At 45.0% G+C, this 17,548-nt stretch overlaps 1 long non-coding RNA gene across 5 annotated transcripts; it reads left to right on the top strand.

The window, feature by feature from the left end:
• The first annotated feature begins 308 nt into the window (after positions 1–308).
• LOC120699062 lies at positions 309–7,654 on the top strand. 5 transcript variants are annotated; one of them, XR_005685187.1, is made up of 9 exons: positions 309–956; positions 1,591–1,694; positions 1,785–1,855; positions 2,253–4,850; positions 4,999–5,074; positions 5,192–5,425; positions 5,966–6,210; positions 6,905–7,066; positions 7,185–7,654. It is a non-coding gene; the product is annotated as an uncharacterized LOC120699062 (long non-coding RNA). The 5 variants fall into 5 exon arrangements; XR_005685186.1 differs by having other exon boundaries at positions 311–956; positions 1,634–1,694; positions 1,785–4,850; XR_005685184.1 differs by having other exon boundaries at positions 311–956; positions 1,785–4,850; positions 6,905–6,987.
• Positions 7,655–17,548: the final 9,894 nt, after the last annotated feature.

Below are 17,548 nucleotides of genomic sequence, written 5' to 3'. Positions count from 1 at the left end.
ATGAACTCACTGGCTGTGAAAATTAGGAGCCGCTGTCCATCCGCCGCTTGCTTCCCGTCGGAATCTGGTTGCCGCGGCGCATTGCCGCTTGCTTGGCCCCGCTGGCTCGGTCTTGCTTTTCTCGCCGCAGTGCTAGCGAAAGGAGGAAGAAGGCTGTTGGGCGTGGCAAAGAAGGAAGAAGGACATCGTGATCGTGACGGAATGCTAATTTGAGGTAATATTTGTAGCTTTCGGTGGTATTTTACGGAACTGAACAATTTTGATGATATTTCACGGAAGTCGTCATTTTTCAATGCCATGAGACGAATTTTCCCATCAAAATTTCGGAGCGCCGCCGCCGCGCCGACCGCTTCAGCCAGCTCCGCCTCAGCCTGGCCCAGCCGCCGTCCTCAGCGTCCGGCCACGCCGTCGTCCGCCGCGTCCCCCGCCGCGCCTCGGCTCCTCCGCGGCCGGCGTCCAGGGCGGGCTGGCGTGCCGCGCGCCATGCACGGCCGGCGTCCAGGGCGCCCGGCCTGCCGCGTGCCGCGGCCGGCTTGGGCAGTCAGGGGTGGGCCAAGCGGGCCCTCCGGCGTGGGCGGGAGCCGTGCGCCTCGCCCTGTGTGCGGTGCCCGGCGCCGCCGCCGTATGCTGCCGCCGTTGGCGCACGGCCTTGCCGGGAGCCGTGCGCCGAGCCGCGCGTGCGGTTCCCTGCGCCGCCGCCGTGAGGTGCCGCCGTGGCCCTCCGGACTGGCGGGAGCCCTGCGCGGCCGGCCTGAGCTCCCGCCGTAAGGCACCTTCGGCGTTCGCCGTGCGGCGAGCCGTGCGGCTTGCGGCCTGGGCATCCGGCCTGCTCGGAGGGCCTCCGCCTCCCGACGGAGACGGCGGGGAGGACGCTCGAGTAGCTCCCGTCCAGGGTCGTCGCTGTCGTGCCGCGCGGGAAGGGCGAGGACGAGTTCGGCGAGGAGGCGTGGACCAAGGTCTGACGCTTACTCCTATCGTTTCTCGTTGTGAGTTGTGACCATGTGCGAGCTTCTCGAGCAGTGGAGCATTGCGTGCAGACCTTATGAAAGCTGAATTGGTCCCTGTGCGGGGCATGCTTAGGCAATATACTTTGTTTTGGCATTAGGATTTAAGATTGCAGATTGTGGCTCCAGTTTTTGGCATTAGGAATTTAGGATTTAATAGTTCAGATTTTGGCTCCAATTCTAAATCACATACAACTTAACACCATTTTACAGCCAGGTAACGACATGTAGGCGTTGATGAATTGTGAATTGTATGCCTGGTATATTTGCATAAGAGAAATGTGACAGTTACATCATGTGGTACTATAATAGTCTTCCTATGGACTTGTTACCTTCGTCAAGTGTGTAGTTCTTACAAAACTAGCGTGTGTTGCACCTCCCTTCAGTTAGACATGCGCAAGCTTTGAGAAGTAGGTATAAGTAAGAAAGATGTGTATGTTTCCTGTGTTATGTTGTGGTTTCTCTCTAATCCAATCAGACCTACATTATTTTTGACAATAAGTATGTAATACTCATACTAAATGCTTGTCTGGTCAAACTTTCATTTTCGTGTTCTGAATCATTGATTGAATGTTCTTGTTGCCAGGATAAATCTATATCAGGATTTATATCCTATGCTCTCTGTGCAGCTGATGAGGCTTTGAAGGTGCAAATTGGTTGCCTTCAGAAGATGAGAAGAAAGAAAAAATGGTATCATTTTCTCATTTTCTTTTGTGGAAACACATTTTTCTTTTATATATGTATTTATGAGCTGTTGGGATCTGATTGGAGCTGTATCAGGGAGTCTCTATTGGTGGAGGCATTGGAAGCATCTCAAACATTTTAGATGCATCACAAATGACATTGAAAATGTCTGTATCCTTACTCCTGCATTTATCTTTTCTGGTTGCAAATTTTATTTTAGTAGCTATTCATATGTGATGGTGATGTCGATGTGATGGTGGCTGGTGGAACAGAGTCCACTATCGATGCTTTGTCTATATGTGGATTTGAAAATAGTAGTTTGTATACTTTTGTGACTGAAAAATGGCTTGAATGCTTCAGTAACGTAATTAGGTGCAACTGTTAAGTGTGAGGATTGTAGAAAGCCATAGAGAATCCACTTTTATGTTCAGAAATAAACATGACGAATAAATAGCCTATGCAGACTTGGTCACCTGCATATTTGCTTTTTGCCCACTGTTTTCGTGATTGATATGTAGCTCCTTTGATATGTAGCTCCCATCTTGATTTTGTGCAAGGTTGCAGATCTGTTGGTTCCTGGGTTCTTAGTGTGGTGCTGGTTCGGATTCCCCTGCTGCTTGTTCTGTATATACAAACCTCCCCCCACCCCCTCCTGTGATGTCTTGTGCTAATCTGAGTATATGTCCATGCCTATAATCTGTTCATGTATATATGGCAGTGATGTTTTTTCAGCTGTCTATGCCTATGAAATTTTCCTAATCTGTACATGTGGCCATTACATTGTTATTTTTTTTGTTTATGCATATTTCTTCCATTCATGTGATGTTAGTTCCAGTTTATTTATCAACTATCCCATTGACATCTATATTAAAACACATTCAATGTGTGGAATTGTATAAATGGATTTGCAAGACAAGAGATGCAAGCTATTTGCTTGGGCTCCTCATCTTATCACAGCCATGTATGCATTCTTTCTGAGTAGAATTATGTGATACTGTGTTAGCACGGGCCAATTTACTAGTCGACCCACTAAAGCACCAAAGCGATTTTTGCTTGGTCTACCCCGTCGATGCCCCCCCCCTGAGAGAGCACCTCTATGCGCACCAAAAAATTGTACCCACGCAATCCCCTACAACACAAAACGGAGGGACCAGATTTCATCGGCCTCCAAACGGACGGACGAGAGCAAAAGGCTTCAACGCCGTCCACGTCCACGCGGGCTCCAAATCCGCTGTAAGCTGCCTTAACGCTACTTTAGTATCAGGTCCAAATTTGAAAGTTCTCAAAACCATTTTAGTACCCTGCCAAGCCACCAGCCGATACTAAATTTTGCATTTTAGTACCAGTCGGTGTTACTTCGAAATGAATGCATCTCCGACTCAGTCACAAGTGATGCATATGTGAGATGGTAAGGAAACAACATGTGAAGCCGGAGGTCATGGGTTCGAATCCTCATGATCGCGCACGCGCATCTACGCATGAAAATTTTGTGTAACTTGGGACTTGGGACGATGCGCGTGTGTAGGCCTCCAAGGGGTTTGTCAATTTTTTTTTTGGGCTCAAAACCATTTAGTACCGGTGCGTGTGACGTCCCATTTAGTACCGGAAAACCGGTACCGGTCGGGCGCCCGGTACTAAATAGGGGTTTCCGACCGGTACTAATAGCCTTTTTCTCTGGCTGTGACCGAACAAGCCCTAATATACACTAGGCCGGAAACAATTTGGCGTGGCGGCCAAATCGTATCTGTGCTGGCGGGTGGGAGGCCCGCCAGCACTCGTGTGCCAGCACAAATGCTGGCGGGCCGCCAGCAGAGTTTGCATCTGTACTGGCAGACTATTTAACACGCCCGCCAGCACAAATTGCCATCTGTGCTGATGGGTGGCTTAACTAACCCGCCAGCACAAATACAAAAAAGAAAAAGAAAGAAGCCCGCTGAGCACATCACGGGCCCGGCGAGCCCATCCGCCATCGGCGTAGGTGTCCGCACGCCCGCCGCGCGCACGGGCGCCGGATTTGGCATTGGGAGCAGCCGCGCCCGCCGCTGTGCACGCAGCTGCTGCCCGGGCGCCGCTGCTGGATCTAGCCTCACCGCCAAGGCCTCGCCCGAGCCTCTACTCGGCCTCGCCTGCGTGCCGTCCCGGCCTCGTCCGGGCTGCCGACCACCGGATCCAGGCCTGCACCGCCGCTCGACTTCGCCCACGCGCCGTCCCGGCCTCGTCCGGGCTGCCGACCGCCGGATCCGAGCCAGTGTCGCCGCTCAACCTTGCCCGCGCGCTGTCCCGGCCTCGTCCGGGCCGCCGACCGCCAGATCCGGGCCCGCGCCGCCACTCCGCCTCGCCCACGAGCCGTCCCGGCCTCGGCCGCGCCGCCGACTGCCGGATCCCGGCTGTGCCGCTGCCTCACCCTCACCTGCGCGCCGCCGCCTCGTCCTCACCCGCGCGCCGCCATTCGCGCGCGGGGAGGGAGAAACGGGAGGGGAGGGGAGCCGCGCCGGCGTCCAGCTTCTTGGGCGCAGGGGAAGCGTGCGAAGGGGCGTGGCGGCGGTGGAGGCAGTGGGGGGGGGGGAGAATGAGACTGAGATGAAATCTCAAACCCTAATAGTATATATATATTAGTAAACCTTGGGTATTCAGTAGTGGAACCCCCAACCCGACCATCACGCCGAGCTGAGCTCAACCCACCGCCCCGTGGCCGGTTTTCTGTCCGGCCGGTTCCTCCAAACGGTTTTCTTTTTGGTTCCCAGTTCCCAGATCGTGGCCACGATCTCACGACACGGTGTCCTGCAGGGATCCTAATCTTCCCCCTCGCTCCGCTCCGGTGCCGCGGTGCCACCCTGCGCCTCCCGCTCCGGTGCCGCCCTGCGCTGCCCGCTCCCGGTGATGCCGCTCCGATCCTCCCATCGCCGATCCGGTGAATGGCGCCTCCCGCACGCCAGCTACTGGCCAGGCCCTGCGCATCCTCACATTCAAGGCTTCCCCGCGTCAGATCGGGATTGTGGGTGGTGGTTTCTTCGATTTCGTCGCCAGGATAGAGTGCCCTTCGTTCGATCGGCTACCTCATGCGGGATGGGGGCGAGGATGCAAAGGCGACGGAGACCTGCAGCAGCTCAGCTTCCTCACGGTCTCCTCAAGCTTGCAATTTCTTCGAAGGTTTTATCCTCGGTATGCATAGTGCCATTACCTCCCCTCCACTCGATTCCCACGGTTTTGCTTTATTTCCCACGGATGTGTGGATTTGTTTAGGTAGTAAGCTCTTAGTAATCCCCATGACCAAAAGGGACATGGATATCTTCTTGATTCATCATCGTAGGATGGCCCAGAGAGACTTGGCGCGGCGGCGGAGCGTTCCACAGCCACCCACCCGTCTGCTGGTGAGGTCTTCCCAGGTACTGCAGGCTTCCTCCACGCTTGTCCGCCGTTCTAGTCCCTACTTCTCCATCCCAATGCTGATTATCTTTAGTGGTTCTTCTTTGTCCCCAAATTTTTGTTCGTCTGGTCCTCAGATTGAAGATTGGTGCTTCAAGCAGTCAATTCTCTTGTTTCTGCTGCCGGCATCAGTGGCTGCTACATGACACAACCGACGGCTTTGTTTGGTGGGCAAGCTGACTTCCTCCCTATGATGTTGATGATACGGATCAAGCGACGGCCAGTGCATTAGTCTACTTAGATGCCGGTGCCATGTTTTGTGCAAGAACAAGAACAACAACCTCGAACCCATACTGGACAAAGCACGAGAGGTTCATATTCCCTGTTTTTACTTTTCATATTCCTTAACTTGATGTTGTGCGCATTTAGTTAGTACCAGGTCCTAGTTTCCTGGTTCATTAAGATTGGTAGTGATTATAAGGTGCTTCACATACATATTCAGGATTGCTAATAATTTTATATAATTTTCAATTAGCATGCATACAGAAAATATGTTGCTGGAGGCAGACGAACTGTAGGGCAGTATATGCATTTTAGATGAATCTCACATGGATAAAAACATACCCTTCATTTCCTGAACTAGCTGTAGAAACATTGGAATTTATCTTTTTTTAACAAGGTTATGTGCAGTTCTGAGCTCTTTATTAGGCTTGTCTGAGAATTGTTCTTAGTTTTGATAGTCTTCTGGCAACGGGAACTGCGACTAGGCTCCTCAGCACAGCTATTATCTTCTTGTAATGAGTTTGTTCTGATTACTTGCAGTGGTGATTGTTCACTAATTACTACTTTCTCCTGCTTTGTTGTTTGAATTTAATACAAGATTTGAGATGATTTGATTTCTTTGCTCTCAGTTTACCTCTCACTTGCGTGCATTGTGAGGACACAAGGAGCTGATGGGCAAGCTGGTTCATACCAGCTTTCAGCTTGAGCTCCAATGTTGTCTCCATGAACATCATGGAGACCATTGCCAGAGTCTTTGTCGAGCCATTGATGTTCATCAGTTGGGGGTAGGGGAGGTCCACACCATAATCTTTTGTGGCATCTCCTCTATCCAGCTTCTCATGGACCATGGCGAGCTTGGCCATCGGAATCAGAGGTTATTACTAACTGATTAAAACTAGATGTTCAGTGATTCTGCAAGTCAAACAACCTAGATGTGCACTTATGTTTTCTTAGACCTGTATACATCCTAGCTAGTCCAATTGCAATGCTCTGATGAAGTCTCTCAGTTATGTAAAATTTTTGTGTAAGAGTAATGTAAAAAATTATAAGTGTTCTAAGTGTAGAAGTATCAGATGCTTCTTGTCTTGCCTAGTATTTTGGCAAACATTAGGTTTATTTTTTATCAGCAATAATTTGGAAACTTCTAATTTCTCTTTTACCTGCACCTTGGTGCCCAGTTCAAATTGTTCAGATCATGCTAGCTTACTGAAACTAGTTAGGTTAGGTTCCTGCCTGCAGCTTTGATATATCTACGTAGTAACTCATATTACATATTTAAGAATCCTGATTGTTACACTTTAAATGGTTTTCTTAGGATACTTTGCAGGTGAGATGGCATCCAATACTCTATATTGCTTTGTTTAATTTGGATGGTATTACTGTTAATATTGAGTCCATCTATACAGTGTCAGCATGATTGCACTGATGGAATGGTGATGCTAGACTAACATGGTTTATGGAATCTGAAAATGAATGAAATAAGTGATCTATAAAATAAAAACATCAACTAGTAATATGCTTTGATTCCTAACCATCTGATTTTTTTCACATTTTATTTTGATATCCAGGATGGATTCTGGTACGAGGTCAGTGCATATGATGCCTATCAATCCGAGGAGAACAAGGTGGTTTAGGAGTCCCAGATGACTGGGTACACAAGCAACGGTCAGTGCATATGATGCCTATCAATCCGAGGAGAACAAGGTGGTTTAGGAGTCCCAGATGACTGGGTACACAAGCAACGACTAGCTTTGTTTTTGTGTCCAAAATTTAGTACATGAGCATTATCAAGTATTTTTGTCTTATCATAAGTCTATTAGCTAGTATTAATTTTCCTGAATTGATCAGGGCTATCCAGAGGATGGAGGAGGTTCTGCAGCAGGTAATTCTGGTATCCAAGTCGATTGGGGAAACCGAATTAGAAGCAAAACTTGAGGAGGCAGTCAGCAAGATCAAGAGGCGCATAGTATCCACTGCATCTTTGTAATTGTAACATGTATTGACGGTGTCATAATTTCGTAAGAGCTCCCAAGAGCATAGAGAAATTAAGTCTCTCTTAGCTATTTCGCTCCAAGTGTTGTTGGCCTGATGGAGATGTCTGGTGGAAACATGGAACAGTGATGTGGCAGGCAAAGTTTTGTTAGTGTTGTTAACCTTGTACGTAGGGATGAAAACAGATCGGATACGGACGGCTATCACTGATATCGTATTTGTTTTCATATTTGTGTTCAAATACGGTGTCTGATACGGATAGTGTTAGTTTTTGTTGAATAAGATTGTAATAAATATCGACATTATAAAAATGTAACTTTTGAGCATTCGGATACTGATTGGTTATGGATAGTGGATACTCGGAATCGGATTCGGACGGATAAAAATTCTTCCAGACCGAATCGATATATATATATATATATATATATATATATATATATATATATATATATATATATATATGGAACCTGGAAATGGACCTTCTGGGCTCTTTTGGGCGTGATGATTTGTGCTGGCAGGTGGCTTAACGGCCCGCCAGCACAAATTTGCTAGTCTTTTCTGGCGGTCGTTTAAAAGGCCCGCCAGCACAGATACCCTTTGTGCTGGCGGGCACTAACCAAGTGGGTCCTCATAGTTTTGTGCTGGCGGGTTTCAACTACGCCCGCCAGCACGGTAAAAGGGTTGTGTCAGCGCAAATCGTTTCTGGCCTAGTGATATTTGTATTTAACTTTTCTAGTCACAAAGTGTCAAAGTGTTGTGGATATGAACAGAGTCCATAAAGGGATGGTTGACCATTAATTTCTAGTATATACTTGAAACCAATTAAATCATGATATTATGAAAGCATTTTCCAATATGAATCTATACATTTTTAGATGATGGGAAAAAACGTCCCGGCCTTGACCTCCTAGAGGCTACAGCCTACAACCCACTTATTACATCAAACTGCAGCACCTCCATCTGCAAACACACTCATAAAGTTTACAAAAGTAAATAGGAGACACCAACAAAGTTTTCATGGGAATTTATTAAGTAGCAATCCTATTGCTAAATCTCCATCCATGGTTGGCGAAAATTTGCATAGCCATTGTCTCCAGTGATCGGCATGCATCCTTCAACAAGTTGGTATCATCATCACACTTTTGAAGCAGCGACCACATCCAAAGCCAATGTGTGGCCCTGAACAATACATGCATATAAGTTTTCATCGGAGAATTGTCAAAAACAATATCATTTCTACTCAACCATAGAGCCCAGCAAAGCGCATAAACTCCACATAATAATTGTGTTTTAGATTTACAGTCAAAGCGAAATAGCCAATCATTATAGAATTGAGCAACACTAGTTGGTGGTACCAAGCCAAAAGTGTATTGTACCACTCTCCAAAGGAATTTTGCAAAATGACAATCAAAGAAAAGGTGTTGGATAGTTTCATCATGTGAACAAAACACACATTTTTTTGCTACCATGCCAATTAAGCTTAGCTAGATTGTCTTTAGTTAGCACAACTCCTCTATGCAAGTACTACAGGAAAATCTTAATCTTAAGGGGAATCCTTGTCTTCCACAAGGTCCTATTCTGCCTTACATGACCATTGCAAATTAAAGCACTATACAGTGAATGGACAGAGAAAATTCCATTTTGGAGTAAACCCCATTTAAAGACATCTCCCCTATCATTCAATCTTACTTGAGCTATCCTTGCAACTAGGTTATACCATGATACCAAATTATTTCCTACCAAACCACATCGAAAAAGAGATATTTGAAGGAATGGAATTGAAAACCGTTGCAATGAAAATATGCTTCTTTCTTGCAATGTTATACTGAGAAGGATACTGTTGACTAAGAGTGAAATTGCCCAGCCATTTATCCTCCCAAAACCTGATGTTCTCACTGTTGTTTAGTTGGAAACTACCTAAGTTCAGGAACTTGTCTTTAACCTTCATTAAGCCCAACCAAAACTGTGAGTCACCTGGTCTTTTTTGAACCTGCGCAATTGGTTTATCCTTTATGTATTTCCTCTTTAGAAGATTTTTCCAAAGGCCATCATCATTGATCAGTGTAAACAACCACTTGCTTAGTAAACACTGGTTTTGAATGTCTAAGTTTTTTATGCCTAAGCCTCCTTGATCTTTTGGTTGACACAGAATGTTCCATTTAGCTAGTCTGTACTTCTTTTTGTGATTATCACTTTGCTAAAAGAAACGGGACCTGTAATACTCTAATTTCTCTAGAACTCCCCTTGGGACCTCAAAGAAAGAAAGCATAAACATCACTAGGCTCGTTAAAACTGTGTTAATCAACACCAATCTGCCCCCCACAGATAGGTGTTTCCCTTTCCAACTACTTAATTTCTTCTCAAACCGTTGTTCAATAATGTTCCAATCCCCATTGCTTAATTTTCTGTGGTGCATCGGGATACCGAGGTATTTAAAAGGATAATTCCCTGATTGACAACCAAACAACTGTGAGTATTGAGCTTCACATTGTTGTGCCTCTCCAAAGCAGAAGATTTCACTTTTATGGAAATTGACCTTGAGTCCAGACAATTGTTCGAAAGCACACAGGAGTAGCTTTAGATTGATTGCTTTCTCTAGATCATGGTCCATAAAGAGTATAGTGTCATCCGCATATTGGAGTATAGACAAACCATCGTCAATCAGATGCGGGATGACACCTTTTATTTGTCCTTGCACCTTAGCTCTGTTTATAAGGATGGCCAACATGTCTGCCACTATGTTAAAAAGGATAGGAGACAACGGATCTCCCTGTCTCAATCCTTTCTTTGTTTGAAAATCTTGTCCTACTTGATCATTTATTTTAATGTCCACGTGTCCTCCTCTCATGAATGAATCCACCCATTGGCACCATTTATGAGAAAAGCCTTTCATTTCTAGAGTTTGTTTAACAAAAGACCATTTTACTTTGTCATATGCCTTTTCGAAGTCAATTTTAAATATGACTCCATTCTGCTTTGTCTTGTGCAACTCGTGGATGGTTTCATGCAAAATCACGACACCTTCCATGATGTTTCTACCAAGTAGAAAAGCTGTTTGTGTAGGACTAATAACTTTTTGTGCAACTGTGGTGATTCTGTTTGTAGCTACTTTTGTAAAGATTTTAAAGCTAACATTCAGCAAACATATGGGTCTGTATTGCTAAATTCTACTAGCTTCTTTACATTTGGGCAACAAGATTATTGTGCCGAAGTTGAGGCTAAAAAGGCGAAGTGTACCATTGTGGAAATCCTCAAATAAAGCCATTAAATCATCCTTTATTGTACCCCAAAAGGCCTGATAGAATTTAGCAGGGAAACCATCCGGCCCAGGTGCTTTATTTTGCTCCATTTGAAAGATAGCTTTTCTCACTTCCTCTTCTGTAAATCGTTCAACAAAAGCTTCATTTTCTAGATCTGTCACTTGTGGGATATCATCCTTACGCGTCTCGTCCAGTCAAAAATTATTTTCTTCTGGAGGACCGAAAATTATGTCTCGTCCATATGAATCTATACATATTATTGTTTTCCTATGATGGGTATAAAAAGACATGACAACATTCTAGGTCAAACAAATTGGTCGAGTCTTTGTGAGTTTTTTTTATTGAAAACGCGGGAGAGATAAGCTTCTTTGCATTAAGATAGAAGAAAACGATTCAAATTACACAATGCGCCACAACTTCATGGGCTGGCCCACCTTTGTTAGATATTACAAGATAAAAGCTTGGGCCTAGAAATGGAACTCAAAAATTAACTACTCACTAACTAAACAACCTGAACAACCTAGCTCTATCGCAGCTACCGTCTCAAGCAGCAGTAGAGATGGCTCTACGCCGGCCCGCTGCTGATCTTACCCTAGTGTTGGGGAATAGCTCCTTGATTGCCGAACGGTATTTCGGCTGAAGAGAGGCCTTGCACCCGGCATCATATGCCTTCTTGCCGTCGACCAACGCCGCAGAAGGTGCATCGGTATCCAAACCGAAGCGACACATTAGGAGGCCCTCACCACGCTTGGCCACCGGCACATGTGATAGTTTCTGGCTTGCGATGCATCGACTACGAGGGGGCAATGCAATGGTTGCACCGGCCGCTTGGAGATCCGTGCGGGCATTAGCCTGGCCTGGTGTGCGAGCAGGAACCGTCGGGACCAGAGGGGTACGAACCGGCGCTTGAACTTCCTTGATGAATAACTCGAGCCTGGTGGCAAAGTCAGGTTCGTTTGTGTCGCCTGCCAGCTCCGGATGTGGGCCTGCAGTATCAGACACCTCCGGAGTCTACTGAGAGGGGTCCTCGGCTCTCGCGATGGGCGAGGCAAAGCGTACTGCTTCACCCGCCACCACTGCTGCAAACCGGCTGGGCCTGCATAGCTGCGCGTCAATCTCCAGCGTGCCCATTTCAGCCTCCGCATTCACTCCCACCGCAGGTGCGTCCATCTGGCGGATTCCGGTGCTGGCATGTGGGCCGGTAACAACAGGCTCCTGCAGCTCTGGGGCAGCGTCTGGGGAGGGCGAAGGCTAGGAGTTTCCATGCGGCACACCAGCCGACGCACCTGCAATTATTCATTTATTTGTGAGTGGAGGGAGATTGGGAGAACATACTAATACTATATCCAGGTGCAATTATTTTTGCATGGTTGAACTTCGGAAAATAGTTCTCCATAACATGGTTAACACCGTGGTTGTTGCGATGGTGTGACAGGACATGATAAGGCAGCAATTCTGTTTTGCTGCTAGTGTGCTTGCAGCAGTGCTGTATGCGGTTTCTGGTTACAGCTTCACGGGTAAAAGTTCATTTCATATTGCAACCGAATTACAAAGAGCAGTATTTCTATTCATATTCATGCATGTTGCTTGTGGAAGTCATCAAATATGAACTTTAGTCGCAGTGCCATGTTTTTTTTAAAGAAAAATAATACTTCTCCATGGAGATCTGCTGTGCACTTTACCACGGAGACACACCATGGAGAAATCAGAGATGATGTAATTATATACTAAGCACATATAATAACATGAGAAAAAAGGCATAACAACCTTGTTCATCGTGATGGCGTCCACAATCCTCTCCTCCATAACTACTGGCAGCACCAATCTCCTTTCCGACTGCTTGGGTTGCAAGGAAATAGACTCTACATGAATACGAACTCAGGCCGTGTTTAGATGCTGTAAAGACAAAACGCAAAATTTTTGTAAATCGCTTGCATGGTGTACTAAATGTAGTCGAAAAATAAATCGCATTACACAAATGGACTGTAAATCGCGAGACGAAGCTAATGAGCCTAATTATGGAGTGATTAGACACTAAATTGTTACATTAATGCTACAGTAAACATGCTCCGACGATGGATTAATTATGCTCATTAAATTCGTCTCGTAGTTTACAGAAGAGATCTGTAACTAGTTTTGCGATTAGTCTACATTTAGTATTTCAAATGTTGAAGATTCTTTTGCAAAAACACAAAAACGCAAAATGCAAAATGAACTAAACAGACCCTCACAGACTCCATGAGCCATGGCTAATAAATCAAGCCCCATTATTGAGTCTTCTTTCGTAAGCCTGCGTCAAGCAACCAAAAAAACCTTTTAACATTTAATATCGTCCCTCCTTCCCTATCAGAAATTGCAATAACCCAGGTATGAACTAGTACCAGATAGTATACATCATAGCAATTTGCGTCATAGTGTTTGACCGTGCATCGTATTTGATCCATAGTAGTGAGTTAAACTATATAAAATCCATTGTTGCCTTTGACGAAGGATTATGCAGCACAAATCTAAAAGCTACCACATCCGTAGATCAAGGTGGATATCTATAACGCCACATAGAAGAATAAAAAGCGGGTGCGACACTATGTATACAATATATAGTAACCAACTAACCATTGAGCATCACACACTGGTTTTTTGTAATTTTAGGGGTTAGGTGGTGATGGTGATTGGTACCACTGGAGTCGCAGCGACTCCAGCATAGTCATGTGAAATTGTGAGAACTTCCTATCTATGATTCTTGTACGGGTTGCATGTTCGACAGTATATGGGGTTTCTTCACATGGCAATACTCTCTTCCAATGGCCAATTTGACGAGAAATGGGTGCAAAAAATGGTGAGGAGAAGTGGTGGCATCGAGTAGATGGAGGTGAGGGAGGAGGTTATATATGTACTATTTCACTTTCGGACCATGGCTAGGGCCGGCGGTGAAAAAAATTATCACCGCCGCAACAGCCCCTGGTTGTGATCAGCGATGAAAATAGTTTCCATTTTTACCGCCGGTCCATGCCTCGGGCTGGTGGTGCAAATGCAGCCCCATCTTCTCCGGCGAAAATGGGGGTGGAAAAATGGTCTTTGTAGCAGTGCTACTACTCAAGGTTGCAGGAGATCCACACTCAAAGTTTTAGATCACATTGAGCTTGACAATTTTTGATATAAAGTTTATCTTTTGTCTGACTTTATTTGAAAAAGTTGATTTTTTGTAGCAAGCGAGTGGACATGAATGAACCGTGAAAGGATCGGCAGCGCACTCTAGCCTAAGAGGGGGAGGGGGTGAATTAGGCAAGCTAAAAACTTAGACCTATGGTTCCAACTATTTGCACAATATTAAACTAAAACATGCTATCTAGATGTGCAACTATGATTGTTCTAGTGTGAAACCCCTATCCCAAAAGAGTTTAGCAACCTATAGCCTTTTCTATCAAGAAACTACTCTATGAAAGTAAAGACACACAAATTGCTAGTATGAAATGCGGAAACATAAAGAGCGGAATAGGAGAAACCAAACTCTCGACGCGGGTGTTTATCCCGTGGTTCGGTTAGCCACAAAGGCACACCTACATCCACGTTGTTGTAGCACTCAATAAGAGTATTGCTACTCGGCCACTAAGTCTCTTCCGTGAACACAATCACGGTCACCTTGGCCCGGGTTCCACTAAGGAGCTTCTCCACAAAGGATGGGGGTCTCCACGTCCCCAATACAATGTTGTCGTCGCCGCTCCACACCAAGTCGGAGGGTCAATGACGTTGCCGGCGAGCTTCACAGCTCCAAGGGGCCCGCGCACCAAGCTTTACTTTTGGTTCACTAAAGAACCATAGCACAAAGGCTCAACGCCTTGCAATCTCACTCACTAAGAGCAAATCCTTTACACAACACTCTCAAAGTGTACTAAGGGCTAATGATATGAACACTAAGCTCTTGGATGGCTTGTAGATGTTTTTGGGTATGTTTGTGACTTCCTTGAACTCCAACAATCTTCAAATGGCCCAGGGAGCTCATATATATAGGCCACCAACTCGAACTAGCCGTTAGCCAGGTTTCTGCGTAGGCATCGGAACATCCGACCATAGAGCATCGGTTCTTCCGGTCACTCTGCGCTCTGAACTAGCCGTTGGCTTCTCTAGCAGGGCCGCAGCAATGTCAGGAACCATCGGTTGAACTGATGCTTAAGCGTCAGTTCTTCCAGTGACACTTGATCCGCAGATAGCCATTGCACCTTGCTGACGTCCTTGCACTGACACTTACTCCGATGGGGCATCGGTTCATCTGGTACTGAAGGCTTGGCTGCTGCACGCTTGACAACGTCTCTGGAACATGGTACATTGAATGCACCGATGCCTCTCTTGATACCATCGGTTCATCCAGTGCTCCACTTCTTTCTTCACTTGATCTCCAGATGCGCTCAGTCTTGCACCAAAGCCAGGCCGTCGGATCTTCCGACAACCATCGGATGCACCGATGCTATAGGAATCGGTTCTTCCGGTGCTACTGGTTTCAGTAGAACTCGTCCAACTCAGCATTTCTTTGAGTTCTTTCTTCGTGTTTTGCTTTGTATGGCCTTTTTACTTCATCCCTGGGATCTAGATATGTTCACTTAACAAAACCATTAGTCCCATTAATTGCGTTGTCATACGATCACCAAAATCACTCGAAATGGCATAAATGGTGCCATGTTCGTTACAATCTCCCCCTTTTTGGTGATTGATGACAACACAATCAAAGCAAGCATAAAATTTGCAAGAATTGACAAATTGAACCGCTTACACTCGCTTGGATGTTTACCACCATCCAATGATGGCTTGGCCTCCCCCTAAAACCATGATTTCCCCCTTTGTTCCTCCCCCTATTTGCTACTTCTCTCTCATATGTTGACTTGATCCACTTGGCATGTCTCCCCCTTTGGAATGTTTTTCCTTCTTGGGAACATCTCTCCCTTTTTGTTGGAAACATGCCTTGCTTTGATCCACATTTCTCCCCCTTTGGAATCAAATAACCTAAAAGGTCTTGCACCTAGAAGGTCTTGCTAAACAATATAGCTCAAGAGAAGATTAGTAGCATAGGGAGTTAGTTTTATGACTTATGATCCAATTGTATAATATCAATGAAGATACCAATTGAAAATTTACTATGGTGGATCACAAAATCACGAAACTAGCATGACATGAGCTAAGCTTTCCACAAGTGTGTACACAATATGATAATGTGAAAATCAAGTGTACAACTAAAAGATTGAACAAGAAAGCTTAGATCATATCATGCACGGAGGTAGCTCTAAAAAGATAAGAAATTGATAATTATACCAATTGAATGAGTTTATAACCTTGCATACCTCCAGGGGTTTTTTTTGTTTACCTTGCATGTACCAAATTGAAAGTGACTTGCAACCAATTGAAAGTCTTTGAAAGAAGAGCACTTGGTACACCAAGGTTAAGCACATGTATGAGCACATAGCCTATGAACTTAGATATGAGCATTTAAGTTCGATAGAGCATGGCTCAATATGCATGAAAGCACAATTTATCTAATCACCCTTATAGAGTTGTTTGTTCACATTGATCGTGAGAAATATTCTCTTAGAGTGTTAACTCCACGTGAGACTACAAAAGATAAACTTGCAAACATATTAGTCTCAAAATCACAAATCATAGAGTGAACTCCCCCTAAATGTGTGCATTTAGTATTTGAATCACCTAGCAAATGTATGCACATTGATTTTAACACAATTTGGGGAGTTTACCCTATAATTTGTGTTAATGGTACACATATGAAATACATACCTCATGAAGTCCATGTACCATGAAGGGTAATCTTGTGTAGCTTTCTACACACTTATCAAACCATGTAGGTTGCTCATGGGATAGAATCATGACACAAGCAACCCACCATATATAACACTAGGAGATGCAAAGCATGCAAACAACCTAGCAAAAGCAATGAAGCTACATGATGTTTTGAATTGAAAACTAGCTACCATTACCTTATGGGGGACTTGGGCAACAAATGTCCAAGTTGTGAGCTTAGCTTGTTTTGGTTTGAACCTTCACTTAAACTTGTAAGCTAAGCCTCCAATCCCCCGAAGTCATTCTTGGGCTTCAAGTCTCCTTTGTAACCCATACCATTTGAGGCCCCTTCATATTGGTGATGATGTCCTTGGGCACCCAAATGGAGTGGTTCCAACTCCTTTCTTGCTTCCCAACCTTGTGAGCAACCACCTTGCCATTGGTTTTCTTCTTGATCACATAGGAGATGCTATTGCTTTTGTTCCTCCGGTTGGGCTTGGTGTAGATGAGAGAACTCTTGATTGTAAGCTTCTTCTTGTTCTTCTCATCCGGAAGCTTCTTCCTTGGTTGAGGACACTTGTTGGACTTGTTGCCTTCTTTGTGGCACTTTGAGCAAGTCATGGTCGACCCCTTCTCAAGCTTCGTCACCATATTTTCACAGTTATCTTGAGAAGGTTGGACATTGCTCTCTATGCCTTTGCCCTTCAATCTATACAAGTCCTTCATGAGCCTCTACACTTCTTGCTTGAGCTCATCATTCTCCTTGGCAATGAGATCATCACATGATTCTACAACAACATTCTCATTGCATTTCTCATTGTAAGGGTTAGAGCAAGATTCATCAATTAAATCAATGCAAGAAGTTGAAGCATCTATCATAGAGATTGGAATTGCACAAGGGATAGTTTGCTTCATTTCCAAAGAGTCATTAGTGTCATTAATGCTCTCAAATTTTAATTTGAGCTCTTCATGCTCCTTGCTAAGAAATTTGAATTTGCACATCAAATCTTCAAAATTTGTAGCAAGATAAGCATTTAGATCATTGAGAGCATTAAGGTTTTTAATTTCTTTTGATTGCTTCTTAATGACTTTTTGGTGCTCATGAACAAGGTCAAGAAGTTCATCAATTGAAGGAGAGTCGGAGTCATCATCACTTACATCGCTATCCATACCTTTGGC

The sequence above is a fragment of the Panicum virgatum genome, chromosome 3K (assembly GCF_016808335.1).
Source record: "Panicum virgatum strain AP13 chromosome 3K, P.virgatum_v5, whole genome shotgun sequence".
Lineage (NCBI taxonomy): Eukaryota > Viridiplantae > Streptophyta > Magnoliopsida > Poales > Poaceae > Panicum > Panicum virgatum.
Note: the sequence above shows the minus strand (reverse complement) of the source record. Positions and strands in the feature narration are given on the sequence as shown.